We start from the raw sequence: 14,794 nt of genomic DNA, 5'->3' as shown, positions 1-14,794 counted from the left end.
TGATTTTTTTTTAGGTTTTCTTTTAGGGTTATTAGTTTTAAATTTGTTCTCGAATGATTCCATGTTTGCTGTTGATTTTTCTTTAGATTTTATTCATTTTTCTGTTGTTACAGTATAGCTTCATTTTGAATTGTTGATTTGTTCATTTATTGTTTCATTAGTTCAATAATAAAATTAGCCTTAGGACATTAGTGTTAATTAGAGTTCTTTTTCCCGTTTTGATTGATTAGTTCAATTGTTAGATTTTCTATTATTTTTAGGAATTGTTTGGGTATAGCTGAATATTCCCAGCTCTTGATTGACTAACTATGATCAGTTTTGACTAAGTTAACAAGGCTGGGGGTTAGTAAACATAGTTTAGTAATTTCAGAAATAATTCAAGGGTAATATAGGTAGTTCAATGAAAGAATAGTGCAGTAACTAAAATAGAACCCCCTAGAACCTTCTAGATGGGGTTCTAATTTGAAATTTAGGAACTTGGTAGTATAACTTGACCAACAAGCCAATAAGTAAAGGACTAACTAGTTAAAATCTGAAATTAAAAGAGGGACCTAGGGTGTAAATGAAAATCTGAAGGTTGCCCTAGGCTTTGCCTATAAAAAGGCATACCCCTTGCCTTGTTTCACAAGTTTCAGAAGTTTAGAGATCCCAAATCTAAAAATTTAAAATTCAAATTCAAAGCTACTGAAATTCAAAACAAATTTCTGTAGAAGTAGAGAGATACATAAACATTAGATCCTAAAGAGAAAACTCCAAAAAATTCAACAAAAAAAAAATAGCCTAGAAATCAAAAAAAATCCACTGTTTCGTCCAGTTTCAGCAGCTGAAATTCATTTCTAAGCTCTGAAATTAGTAGGAATTCACCTGTTGAAGGTCATTTTGAATCATCAAAATTTAGTCCTAAGTTTCAGCTGAGTTTTGGGTTGGTTGAAGTCTGTTTTGGAAGGCTACTGCATCCTGTCCTTATTTCCTGGGTTTTGATTTGGAATTGTTGGTTTCCTGCTGAAATTGAACATTGTTGCATTGTTGCTGCCTCGCTGACCTTCATTTTCTTATTTTCTATTCAAATTCCAGGTATTCCTGTGGCCTCAAATGCTATGTGAAGACTGGATCAACATGTGTGACTAAATTTGAAAAATAAATGATGAATTATCATCTATTCTTTCTCATAATGTTTCCTACTGTTTTACTTAGTTTAGATGCTTAGCATAGTTGAGTTATTTGGATAATGCAGTATTTGTATTAATAGGACTGTTTGGACTGATTGTAACTGGACTGTTTGAACTGATACTATGAGACTCTATCTAGCAATTTTAGTTTCAGTATAGCTTAATTTCATTTTTAAATCTGCTATCATGTCATTATGGATGTTAAATTGGAATCATGTTTAGAGGTGGTTCTGGAAATAAACTCTAGAATGAGTGTGTGTCTCATCAGGTTTAACTGCTTTGAAACGTTTAGTTACCCTAAAATCAGATCATGAGCAGTCCCGTTTGTTTAATTGTTTAACATGTTTAGGGCATTTTAAATCGTTTTAGTTACTGTGGTTGTTTCATTGTTGAAATTATGTTAAATCGTTTAGCTCCTGAAGGTAATTGTTTACTGTGACATTTTGAACTTAAAAGAGGCTACCAAAATCCAAAGTCATGTTGATTATATTTGTGCTAACACTGAGCTGTCCAGATTTTGAATTAGGATAGTTTTAAAACTATAATTAGCTTTGCCTTTCAAGCGTTTCGAACTTGGAACATTTAGGCTTTACCAAAACTCCTATGCCAACATCTGGGCTTGCGCTGAAGCCCAAGCGTTAGGCAGCTTTCTCAGGGCTGAAGTTGAACGATTTCTCCTCCTGCTCGGGCTAGTTTTGGAAGCCCAGAATACTGAAGATCAGAATTCATATTCAAAATTATTCGTTTAATTTTATAACACAGTCTTGGGCTTTCAAGTTAAGTACCAAGCTTGAATTAAGGATTCCTTTAATAGTGGAGGTCTCCTTGTTTGAGTTTGGGCCTGAAGTTGAGGCCCGACTTTCCTTGATTGATTCTAATAATGGCTAATTCATAGTGCTAATTGATTAGGTTTTTTTAGAGACAATCCATAATAGATAATATTAGTTCATCTTTAGGATATCCTTTTAAAAATAAATTGAGGTGCGCCGCGCTAAACAAAATTCATAAATTGCGTGGCCCTCTTTAAATACTCACATTAAAGTATTTAGAACTCGGGACGTGCCATTTGGCAAATTTTCATGGCCTCCCGCAAAGTTAATAACACGTAAGTCGCTTTAGGTGCGTTCTTTAATAATTTTATCTTCCTAAATTCGGGTATGCATTTCATGTGACCCAAATCCAAATCCCAAAACGTTGAATAAAACGTGTCGCGGATCCGGGTGCATTTCATGTGAGGTGATCCAAAAACATATTTTAAACGACGTTCAATTTCCTTAAAATTAATTAAAAGCGGTAAATAATTTTAAAATTACACTATAGGATGACATGTATTAAAATCAGATATCAAGCCATTTATAATAGTTTAAGCGACCATGCTAGAACCACGGGATCCGGGGGTGCCTAACACCTTCCCCCGGGTCAACATAATTCCTTAGTCAGAATTTCTGGTTCGCAGACTTCACTTGAAAAGTCGAAAATTTCCTCGATTTGGGATTCAAGATAAACCGGTGACTTGGGACACCAAAAGCCAAACCTATCCCAAGTGGCGACTCTGATCATTAAATAATCCCATTTCGTATAATGTCACTTAAAGTGGAAAAACTCCCTTATACACTATCCTTCGGGGTAGGTGCGTAAAAAAGGAGGTGTGACAGCTCTAGCGATTAGGATAGTTTTAAAACAGTAATTAGCTTTGCCTTTCAAGCGTTTCGAACTTGGAACATTTAGGCTTACCAAAACTTTTATGCCAACATCTGGGCTTGCGCTGAAGCCCAGGCGTTAGACAGCTTTCTCAGGGCTGAAGCTGAACGATTTCTCCTCCTGCTCGGGCTAGTTTTCGAAGCCCAGTATACTGAAGATCTGAATTCATATTCAAAATTATTGGTTTAATTTTATAACACAGTCTTGGGCTTTCAAGTTAAGTAGCAAGCTTGAATTAAGGATTCCTTTAATAGTGGAGGTCTCCTTGTTTGAGTTTGGGCTTGAACTTGAGGCCCGACTTTCCTTGATTGATTCTAATAATGGCTAATTCATAGTGCTAATTGATTAGGTTTTTTTAGAGACAATCCATAATAGATAATATTAGTTCATCTTTAGGATATCCTTTTAAAAATAAATTGAGGTGCGCCGCGCCAAACAAAATTCATAAATTGCGTGGCCCTCTTTAAATACTCAAATTAAAGTATTTAGAACTCGGGACGTGCCATTTAGCAAATTTTCATGGCCTCCCGCAAAGTTAATAACACGTTAGTCGCTTTAGGCGCGTTCTTTAATAATTTTGTCTTCCTAAATTCGGGTATGCATTTCATGTGACCCAAATCCAAATCCCAAAATGTTGAATAAAACGTGTCGCGGATCCGGGTGCATTTCATGTGACTTGATCCAAAAACATACTTTAAACGACGTTTAATTTCCTTAAAATTAATTAAAAGCGGTAAATAATTTTAAAATTACACTATAGGATGACATGTATTAAAATCAGATATCAAGCCATTTATAATAGTTTAAGCGACCGTGCCAGAACCACGGGATCCGGGGGTGCCTAACACCTTCCCCCGGGTCAACAGAATTCCTTAGTCAGAATTTCTGGTTCGCAGACTTCACTTGGAAAGTCAAAAATTTCCTCGATTTGGGATTCAAGATAAACTGGTGACTTGGGACACCAAAAGCCAAACCTATCCCAAGTGGCGACTCTGATCATTAAATAATCCCATTTCGAATAATGTCACTTAAAGTGGAAAAACTCTCTTATACACTATCCTTCGGGGTAGGTGTGTAAAAAAGGAGGTGTGACAGCTCTATCGACTCTGCTGGGGAAACGAACCCAGAATTTCGGTTCAGGGTTCAAGAATTCGAGCTTAGAATAACTGTTATATTTTGCTCATCTGATTTTCCTACATGTTTCATGCTAAATGTGCTAAATGCTTTACCGCTTTGATATTTGGTGAATTGTATATATAAACTGCTACGAAATCCTTCCTCTCTCTGAGTCTTCTACATCATGGAGAAGGGCGCACTTCGTGTGACTTCTCTTCTGTTTAGAGTCTTATCCCATTTAGAACGAGGTTTGGATAAGTTGCTAAGTCGGCGGAGCTTTTGTATCCCCGGTACGCTACCTCCCCCTTGGCTCGAGTTGTCCGCTCGGGTAAGCCAGGTCTAGAACAATAAACCCAGGTTTTAAATCTAGTATAACAAAGCCTCATGGCGGATCCCTAGTAGGAACGTTTGTTTGCATCATGTGCATTTGACTTAGGGGACTCAACACAGGGGTTGGGTCCGTCTAGGACAGGTGACCTGAAATGAAAAGACCATCCCGATGCATCTTACGTGCTACTTGTGCATTTATTTGCTCGGCTTTGCATGTTGACCGGCTTGTAAATAATGGGAGAGAGTTGAAAGAAAATAACAATGTTAGGGTTAAGTGAGGGTTATCACTTGCTTTGAAAAAACCAATATCCAAATAGTACTGAAACTCTGCTGGATTTTTGAAAAAACAAAGAAAGATTTTTGTTTTGACAAATCTGCCCGAACTACGCCAGTTTGATTCCCACAGGGCGTGGGATACGTAGGCAACCCCCATCGGGTCCAACTTCCCTTTTTGCAAAAATAGCCCAAAAACAACAAAATTTTTAGTTTTTGTCAAAAATAAGTCAGGTGATGCCATTCTTGTCTACAATTAGCCGAATGTCCCCAAAAGGGCGTCGAAAGGCTGTTTTTGCAAGAACAGCCACCTTGGGTCATTTTTAACGGTTAGCAGGCACAACCTTAAAATCTTCTTTCCCAAAGTGCTGAAAGGCCGTATCCGCAAAGCCGGAGTTTTGTTTTTGAAATAAAAATTAATGAAAGAAAATCAAAAATCCAAAAATATTTTCATTCTTCTTTCATTAAAAAGAAATTTAAGAATCAAAAATATTTTCTTTTTCTTTAGAAGTAGTTCTTTCATAAATTGAAAATAAAATCCAAAAATCCAAAAATATTTCCTTTAAAAGTTTGTCTTTCGAAAAAAAAAAGAGTTAAAATATTCAAAAAAAAAAGAAGTTTCTTTCTTCTTTAGAAATCTTTCTTTACACAAATTCTTTAAAACAAAATAAACAAATCAAAATCTGAAAAAAAATTCTTTCTTTCTTTATAAGTCTTTCTTTCAAAAATTAAAAAGAAAAAATCAAATAAAAAAAAAGAGTTTGTTTATTTACTTTATTCCTGATCTTCAAGAACTACGCTTGGTCTGATTCATACGGGGTCATGATACGTAGGCAATCTCCATAAGATTCGACCGTAACCCTAAGAGAAAAGAAAAAAAGGGAGGAAAGAAAATAAAAGAAAAAACAAGAGAGGAAAAGAAAACAAAAAAAAGAAAGAAAATAAGAAAACCGAGAGAAAGAAACCATAGCAAAAAGCAAAGGCAAGAATGAAAGAAAAGAAAAGAGGGAGAGAAAAGAAAAATGAGAAAAATGAGAGAAAATCCAGAAAAGCAAGGAAAGGCAGGAAAAAGAGGGTCGGAATAAAAAGAAAAGAATTTGGACAGGAAAAGTCGGGATGAACGCGTGCAACCGTTACGAAACATATAGAAACACATTTAACTGTATAGGTGCAATCACGCCTCAAACGTGCAATTACCTATCTGTTATTTGCCTCAAACTAACCGTTTGCTGCTGTCACTTCCAGTCCAGATTTTAATGGTGGTGGTTTTTCGTGGTAAACTGGCATCCCATCAGTATTTTACCAGATCAAAGGGGAGTATAGCAATGTCGTCAGAAATGACCTTGCCAGCAATTCCCATCCCAGAAGATAGCCCAATCTAGGGCATCCCGGCCTCAGAGTCTGCAGCGGCTGAAGAGAGCAGGATCTTACGTCTTTAGGGTCATGGAGATGTCGGATGCGTGGACTAATGGAAGGGAGCCTCCAAGTGCCATCCCCGGATTCCCCGAGNTGATTTTTTTTTAGGTTTTCTTTTAGGGTTATTAGTTTTAATTTTGTTCTCGAATGATTCCATGTTTGCTGTTGATTTTCTTTAGATTTTATTCATTTTTTCTGTTGTTACAGTATAGCTTCATTTTGAATTGTTGATTTGTTCATTTATTGTTTCATTAGTTCAATAATAAAATTAGCCTTAGGACATTAGTGTTAATTAGAGTTCTTTTTCCCGTTTTGATTGATTAGTTCAATTGTTAGATTTTCTATTATTTTTAGGAATTGTTTGGGTATAGCTGAATATTCCCAGCTCTTGATTGACTAACTATGATCAGTTTTGACTAAGTTAACAAGGCTGGGGGTTAGTAAACATAGTTTAGTAATTTCAGAAATAATTCAAGGGTAATATAGGTAGTTCAATGAAAGAATAGTGCAGTAACTAAAATAGAACCCCCTAGAACCTTCTAGATGGGGTTCTAATTTAAAATTTAGGAACTTGGTAGTATAACTTGACCAACAAGCCAATAAGTAAAGGACTAACTAGTTAAAATCTGAAATTAAAAGAGGGACCTAGGGTGTAAATGAAAATCTGAAGGTTGCCCTAGGCTTTGCCTATAAAAAGGCATACCCCTTGCCTTGTTTCACAAGTTTCAGAAGTTTAGAGATCCCAAATCTAAAAATTTAAAATTCAAATTCAAAGCTACTGAAATTCAAAACAAATTTCTGTAGAAGTAGAGAGATACATAAACATTAGATCCTAAAGAGAAAACTCCAAAAAATTCAAAAAAAAAAATAGCCTAGAAATAAAAAAAAATCCACTGTTTCACCCAGTTTCAGCAGCTGAAATTCACTTCTAAGCTCTGAAATTAGTAGGAATTCACCTGTTGAAGGTCATTTTGAATCATCAAAATTTAGTCCTAAGTTTCAGCTGAGTTTTGGGTTGGTTGAAGTCTGTTTTGGAAGGCTACTGCATCCTGTCCTTATTTCCTGGGTTTTGATTTGGAATTGTTGGTTTCCTGCTGAAATTGAACATTGTTGCATTGCTGCTGCCTCGCTGACCTTCATTTTCTTATTTTCTATTCAAATTCCAGGTATTCCTTTGGCCTCAAATGCTATGTGAAGACTGGATCAACATGTGTGACTAAATTTGAAAAATAAATGATGAATTATCATCTATTCTTTCTCATAATGTTTCCTACTGTTTTACTTAGTTTAGATGCTTAGCATAGTTGAGTTATTTGGATAATGCAGTATTTGTATTAATAGGACTGTTTGGACTGATTGTAACTGGACTGTTTGAACTGATACTATGAGTACTCTATCTAGCAATTTTAGTTTCAGTATAGCTTAATTTCATTTTTAAATTTGCTATCATGTCATTATGGATGTTAAATTGGAATCATGTTTAGAGGTGGTTCTGGAAATAAACTCTAGAATGAGTGTGTGTCTCATCAGGTTTAACTGCTTTGAAACGTTTAATTACCCTAAAATCAGATCATGAGCAGTCCCGTTTGTTTAATTGTTCAACATGTTTAGGGCATTTTAAATCGTTTTAGTTACTGTGGTTGTTTCATTGTTGTAATTATGTTAAATCGTTTAGCTCCTGAAGGTAATTGTTTACTGTGACAATTTGAACTTAAAAGAGGCTACCAAAATCCAAAGTCATGTTGATTATATTTGTGCTAACACTGAGCTGTCCAGATTTTGAATTAGGCTAGTTTTAAAACAGTAATTAGCTTTGCCTTTCAAGCGTTACGAACTTGGAACATTTAGGCTTTACCAAAACTCCTATGCCAACATCTGGGCTTGCGCTGAAGCCTAGGCGTTAGACAGCTTTCTCAGGGCTGAAGCTGAACGATTTCTCCTCCTGCTCGGGCTAGTTTTAGAAGCCCAGTATACTGAAGATCTAAATTCATATTCAAAATTATTGGTTTAATTTTATAACACAGTCTTGGGCTTTCAAGTTAAGTAGCAAGCTTGAATTATGGATTCCTTTAATAGTAGAGGTCTCCTTATTTGAGTTTGGGCTTGAACTTGAGGCCCAACTTTCCTTGATTGATTCTAATAATGGCTAATTCATAGTGCTAATTGATTAGGTTTTTTTATAGACAATCCATAATAGATAATATTAGTTCATCTTTAGGATATCCTTTTAAAAATAAATTAAGGTGCGCCGCGCCAAACAAAATTCATAAATTGCGTGGCCCTCTTTAAATACTCACATTAAAATATTTAGAACTCGGGACGTGCCATTTAGCGAATTTTCATGGCCTCCTGCAAAGTTAATAACACGTTAGTCGCGTTCTTTAATAATTTTATCTTCCTAAATTCGGGTGTGGAATTCATGTGACCCAAATCCAAATCCCAAAAAGTTGAATAAAACGTATCGCGGATCCGGGTGCATTTCATGTGACGTGATCCAAAAACATGTTTTAAACGACGTTCAATTTCCTTAAAATTAATTAAAAGCGGTAAATAATTTTAAAATTGCACTATAGGATGACATGTATTAAAATCAGATATCAAGCCATTTATAATAGTTTAAGCGACCGTGCTAGAACCACGGGATCCGGGGGTGCCTAACACCTTCCCCTGGGTCAACAGAATTCCTTAGTCAGAATTTCTGGTTCGCAGACTTCACTTGGAAAGTTGAAAATTTCCTCGATTTGGGATTCAAGATAAACCGATGACTTGGGACACCGAAAGCCAAACCTATCCCAAGTGGCGACTCTGATCCTTAAATAATCCCATTTCGAATAATGTCACTTAAAGTGGAAAAACTCCCTTATACACTATACTTCGGGGTAGGTGTGTAAAAAAGGAGGTGTGACAGCTCTGGCGATTAGGCTAGTTTTAAAACAGTAATTAGCTTTGCCTTTCAAGCGTTTCGAACTTGGAACATTTAGGTTTTACCGACACTCCTATGCCAACATCTGGGCTTGCGCTGAAGCCCAGGTGTTAGACAGCTTTCTCAGGGCTGAAGCTGAACGATTTCTCCTCCTGCTCGGGCTAGTTTTCGAAGCCTAGTATACTGAAGATCTGAATTCATCTTCAAAATTATTGGTTTAATTTTATAACACAGTCTTGGGCTTTCAAGTTAAGTAGCAAGCTTGAATTAAGGATTCCTTTAATAGTGGAGGTCTCCTTGTTTGAGTTTGGGCTTGAACTTGAGGCCCGACTTTCCTTGATTGATTCTAATAATGGCTAATTCATAGTGCTAATTGATTTTATTTTCTTTAGAGACAATCCATAATAGATAATATTAGTTCATCTTTACGATATCTTTTTAAAAATAAATTGAGGTGCGCCGTGCCAAACAAAATTCATAAATTGCGTGGCCCTCTTTAAATACTCACATTAAAATATTTAGAACTCGGGACGTGCCATTTAGCGAATTTTCATGGCCTCCCGCAAAGTTAATAACACGTTAGTCGCTTTAGGCGCGTTCTTTAATAATTTTATCTTCCTAAATTCGGGTGTGCATTCATGTGACCCAAATCCAAATCCCAAAACGTTGAATAAAACGTGTCGCGGATCCGGGTGCATTTCATGTGACGTGATCCAAAAACATATTTTAAACGACGTTCAATTTCCTTAAAATTAATTAAAAGCGGTAAATAATTTTAAAATTGCACTATAGGATGACATGTATTAAAATAAGATATCAAGCCATTTATAATAGTTTAAGCGACCATGCTAGAACCACGGGATGCGGGGGTGCCTAATACCTTCCCCCGGGTCAGCAGAATTCCTTAGTCAGAATTTCTAGTTCGCAGACTTCACTTGGAAAGTCGAAAATTTCCTTGATTTGGGATTCAAGATAAACCGGTGACTTGGGACACCAAAAGCCAAACCTATCCCAAGTGGCGACTTTGATCATTAAATAATCTCATTTCGAATAATGTCACTTAAAGTGAAAAAACTCCCTTATACACTATCCTTCGGGGTAGGTGTGTAAAAAAGGAGGTGTGACACCCATCACAGAGATAAGCTTATTTTTTAAGGACTTGTGTTCTAACACATTAAGGGATGAAAATCTAATTTTCATGGAAAGTAATATTCCTTTAATCATAAATAAACTAGGAAAAATTTTTCCATGTGATTTCTTCAATGTAATGGAACATATCCCAATTCACCTTGCACAAGAGGCACGACTTGGAGGACCGGTTCAATGTAGATGGATGTATCCCTTCGAGAGGTAATGACCATTAACTATTTTCTCTTTATGTATTTTGGTATAAAGAATTCCTATCTAAAAGTGTGCTATGCAGGATTAGTGGAAAATGTAAACGGACCGTGAAACAAAAGGCTAAGATTGAGGGATCAATATGTGAAGCGTATCTAGTTAGAGAAACCTCTCATTTTTGTTCGTATTATTTTGAGAATCATGTTCCATGTTTGAGAAATAGGCCGAATCGGCATGATGAAGGCGATAATGATCCTTTGGAACCTCCTATATCCATATTCAATCAATTGGGTAGAGGTCCGAGAAAAAGCCAAAAAAGAAGTTGGACTGATAAGGAAAAAAATCGGCTACAACACATGTATTACTGAATTGCCCCGAAGTACAACAATTTTACGATTAAGTTTGGAATTATACTATTGACTTATGTGCATAATCTATTCTTCTTTTAACTAATAAACATTGTAAGATGTCTGACAGTTACTTTGTGAGTCAGTTCGGCCATGCTAATGTTTATCCTAGATTTTCAGAGTGGTTTAGAGACTACGTAAGTGTTAATTAATATGTAACAAAATTTTTATTATTTACACACTATATGATTTTCTAACTTCTCGATTTTCTTCAACTCTATATAGGTTCATAATCCAAAAAATGATATATGTGATCCTTTTTTGCGTGATATTGCTTGGGGACCTACCCCACAAGTCAAAACCATGTGTACATATTTTGTCAATGGATACAAGTTTCATACGGAAGAATGGTCTAAGAATAAAAAAACCATTAATACCAGGGTATGGGTGAAAGGTGGTGATGGTGACCAAGGTGGGGATATTGATTATTATGGTGTGCACCAGGAGATTTTAGAAATAAAGTATGTTGGTTGGCCAAAGAAAAGGTTGGTACTTTTTCGATGCAAGTGGTTTGATCCCACACCAAATAGAGGTACAAAGGTACACCCACAATACAAAATAGTAGAAGTTAAGCACACGAAGGAGTACCAAAGCTATGATCCATTTGTTATAGCACAAACTGTGAAGCAAGTGTATTACGCTCCTTATCCGTTGACGTGTAAAAATAAGAATGAATGGTGGGTAGTTATTAAAACTAAGCCAGATGGAAGAGTGGAAGTTGATGATTCACTAGTTGTAGCATACCAAAATGATATATCAAGTGTTCAACAAATTGTGGATAATGAATTAGAATATGAGCTGCATAGTGAAGGCATATACGAAGAAGTTGATCTATCAGTGGAACAAAATTATGGAATTGGGACATCTATGACCAATGCGGAGGAAGATTCAGGTGATGAAAATGAATTCATTGAGGAGGAAGAATTTTCTGATGAAAATGAAACAAGCGAGGAGGATGAAACTGATGATGAAAATGTTGCAAGCGATGACGATGGAATGGATGATGGAAATGAAACAAGCGATGATGATAATTGACATGTTAGTTTTTTCTAGCTTATGCAGTAATTATGCTTTTAAATTTGTTGCTAAGAGAATTAACATGCTATTTTTTTCTTATGCTTGTATTATTCAGATGGCTGCTGGAGGTAAATCAAAGAAGAAGAAACAAGTTTCACGTAACTTAGGTCGTTTCCCTACCTCTCCACCATCGGCACATTCTGGTCCGCATGTGCCTCCACCTACATGCCCGTCTTCAGTTCCACCTCCCTTATACTCTATACCATACCTAGGGTACTACTCCATCCTCTGCCCCTTACTATAATCATATGTCTTCCCAAGACATAAATGGGACGTTTTCATCTAGACCTGCTTGCCCATCTATGCCTACACCTAGACCTGTCATACCCCCATCATCTACTCCAGTCATTCCATCCCATGGCATTCAATCGTCATCGTCTCCCGTTATTCCTTCATCATCTTCCCCTGGCATACCCTCTTATTCTACCCCTAGCATGCCCACATCTTCTAGTCGACCTCCAAAGCATCCTTTCATGCATTCATTTGAATCTATACATGCTCAGGATCCTCCAAATATTGGAGTAGATAGCCTTCCGACGTCCCCATGCATTGATAGTGATTCAGTTACACAGCCTCCTATACATGCTCAGGATCCTCCAAAAGTTGGAAGGTTAGATGATCTCGGGAGGTTTATTATCGTTCCCGATAAAGCTGGGTAAGTATTATTTGTTTATTTTCTAATTAATTCTAAATCGGGTTTCTAACATGTTTAATTTAATGCAGGTTTCATCCTTGTACTCAAGCTACAAAAGCTGTACGGATCAGAATATATCACCAATATCCCATTAAGCTTGTACGGATCAGACTTGGAAGAAAGTTGAGAACAAAACTTCCTATAATCTCTGTCATCATAGAGTCTTATGATCCCCGTTTTATGGGAACTTCCATGACCAACGGAAAACATTCCATCACCATCAACCTTGTCACTCCCAATTAAACTCCTTTTCCTCTTGGAAATTGAAGTATAGAATTCCTCTATTACCTCTTCTTTTATCTACTTAGGAAATGTTAAACTCCTACCTACACCATAACTATTTGAAACACATGTTCTTGCCTTCTCATCATCGTTGTCGCTAATGAGAAGAACAATTAAAGGCACACTCTGCCACGTACTGTGTCTTAGTTATTCTTGGTGGAAGGTCCATTGCATGTCTAATATTACCATCAACCCCTTCTACAAAATCCTCCCGCAATCTAATATTCTAATACATAAACCAAAATTTTAATTCATATCTAAAGGTTCAACTCATATCCAAAAAAAATTCAATTTATAATCTAAAATTCCAATTCATAAACAAAAATTCCAATTCATATCCTAAAGGTTCAAGTCATATCCTAAAGGTTCTGGTCATATCCTAAAATTTCAAGTCATATCCTAAAAGCTCATATCCTAAAGGTTCAACTCATATCCACAAAAGTTCAAGTCATATCCTAAAATTTTAATTTATAATCTAAAATTCCAATACATAAACCAAAATTTCAATTCATATCCTAAAGGTTCAACTCATATCCACAAAAGTTCAAGTCATATCCTAAAATTTCAATTTATAAACTAAAATTCCAATACATAAACCAAAATCTCAATTCATAAACTAAAAGTCCAATTCATATCCTAAAGGTTCAACTCATATCCACAAAAGTTCAAGTCATATCCTAAAATTTCAATTTATAAACTAAAACTCCAATACATAAACCAAAATCTCAATTCATAAACTAAAAGTCCAATTCATATCCTAAAGGTTCAACTCATATCCACAAAAGTTCAAGTCATATCCTAAAATTTCAATTTATAATCTAAAATTTCAATACATAAACCAAAATTTCAATTCATATCCTAAGTATGTAGTTATATATGTGTAATATGCCCAATAATATAATGGGTTAAGTGTTTTATTTATAAATATAAGGGGTGTATTCTAAAATTAATAACTCCTAACTTCCAAAGATAAATTTATTAACTATCTATCATTTAATTAAACGGATTTTACATTGGCTACCATATTCCATCTAATCAAGAACAAAAGAAATATCAATTGTTCTCACTGGCTGTCACGACCCAATTTCCAAACCCGGTCGTGATGACACCTCTCGTGAAGACAAGGCCAGCCAACTAACCCAAATCGTCTCTTTAATATTTATTAAACATAAACGAATAGGTGAATATAGCTTAACGACAATAATAACCAGTATGTACAACCCAACACAACCCGACCGAGGTGTCACAAGTCACGAGCATCTAAAGAAAACCTTAACACAACTACAGGCCAATAAATATATACAAGTAAAGTTTCTGGAAAACAAAAGACAACATCCGGTGCCGCGAACGCTAGCGGTCACCTTGCTCAGCTACAATAATAATACCTTCAATCCGCTAATAACCCGCTACCGGGTGAACGATACCTGCAACTGCACGCGAGGTGCAGGGAGTAAAGTGAGTACTTCCAACTTAGTGAGTAATAGAAGTAAATAATAACTGAGCAGCAAGAAATCACGTAAAGCAAGCAACGGGCTGTACAGAAGCCGGGTACAATTTCCGAGAAAAATAGTGAAATCAGAGAACTCTTTAGAAATGTTTCGGCTCAGTTCAAATCTCTTTTGAAAATGGTCCTTTCAATAATTACGAAAACTGTTCAAAATAGTTAGTGCTGATTAACAAAGAAAATCCGCCCCTCGGGCACAATATCACAGCATAGCAGGTAATAATACAAATAAGTATGCAAGATGAACACATAAAAGTTCGCCCCTCGGGCACGAATTTCGTTACTAGTCAGTCATTGTTACCTGACCGGTCAGCCATTGTTACCTGACCCAACGCGTGTTTCAGTGCCATTGTTACCACTGGTCAGCCATTTTTACCTGACTGGTCAGCCATTGTTACCTGACCAAAACACGTATGACAGTGTCATTGTTACCACTGTCCAATCCTAAATGGGTACCCGCGCTCACTGTGGGTGTGCAGACTCCGGAGGGGCTCCTACAGCCCAAGCGCTATATGAACATAAGGCCTGAAAGCCTGTACATATCAACATGAGGCCTGAAAGCCT

At 36.2% G+C, this 14,794-nt stretch overlaps 1 protein-coding gene across 2 annotated transcripts in view; it reads left to right on the top strand.

Annotated features, from left to right (window-relative positions):
- LOC109239860 overlaps window positions 1-1,327 on the top strand; it is a 7,210-nt gene extending 5,883 nt beyond the window's left edge. For both annotated transcript variants that reach the window (XR_002069972.1, XR_002069973.1), the window contains exon 3: window positions 1,075-1,327. The gene's annotated coding sequence lies outside the window, so the exon portion shown is untranslated. The remainder of the gene's footprint in view (window positions 1-1,074) is intronic.

This window comes from Nicotiana attenuata, chromosome 1 (genome assembly GCF_001879085.1).
Source record: "Nicotiana attenuata strain UT chromosome 1, NIATTr2, whole genome shotgun sequence".
Classification (NCBI taxonomy): Eukaryota; Viridiplantae; Streptophyta; class Magnoliopsida; order Solanales; family Solanaceae; genus Nicotiana; species Nicotiana attenuata.
This window is presented reverse-complemented; position numbering and strand designations above follow the sequence as displayed.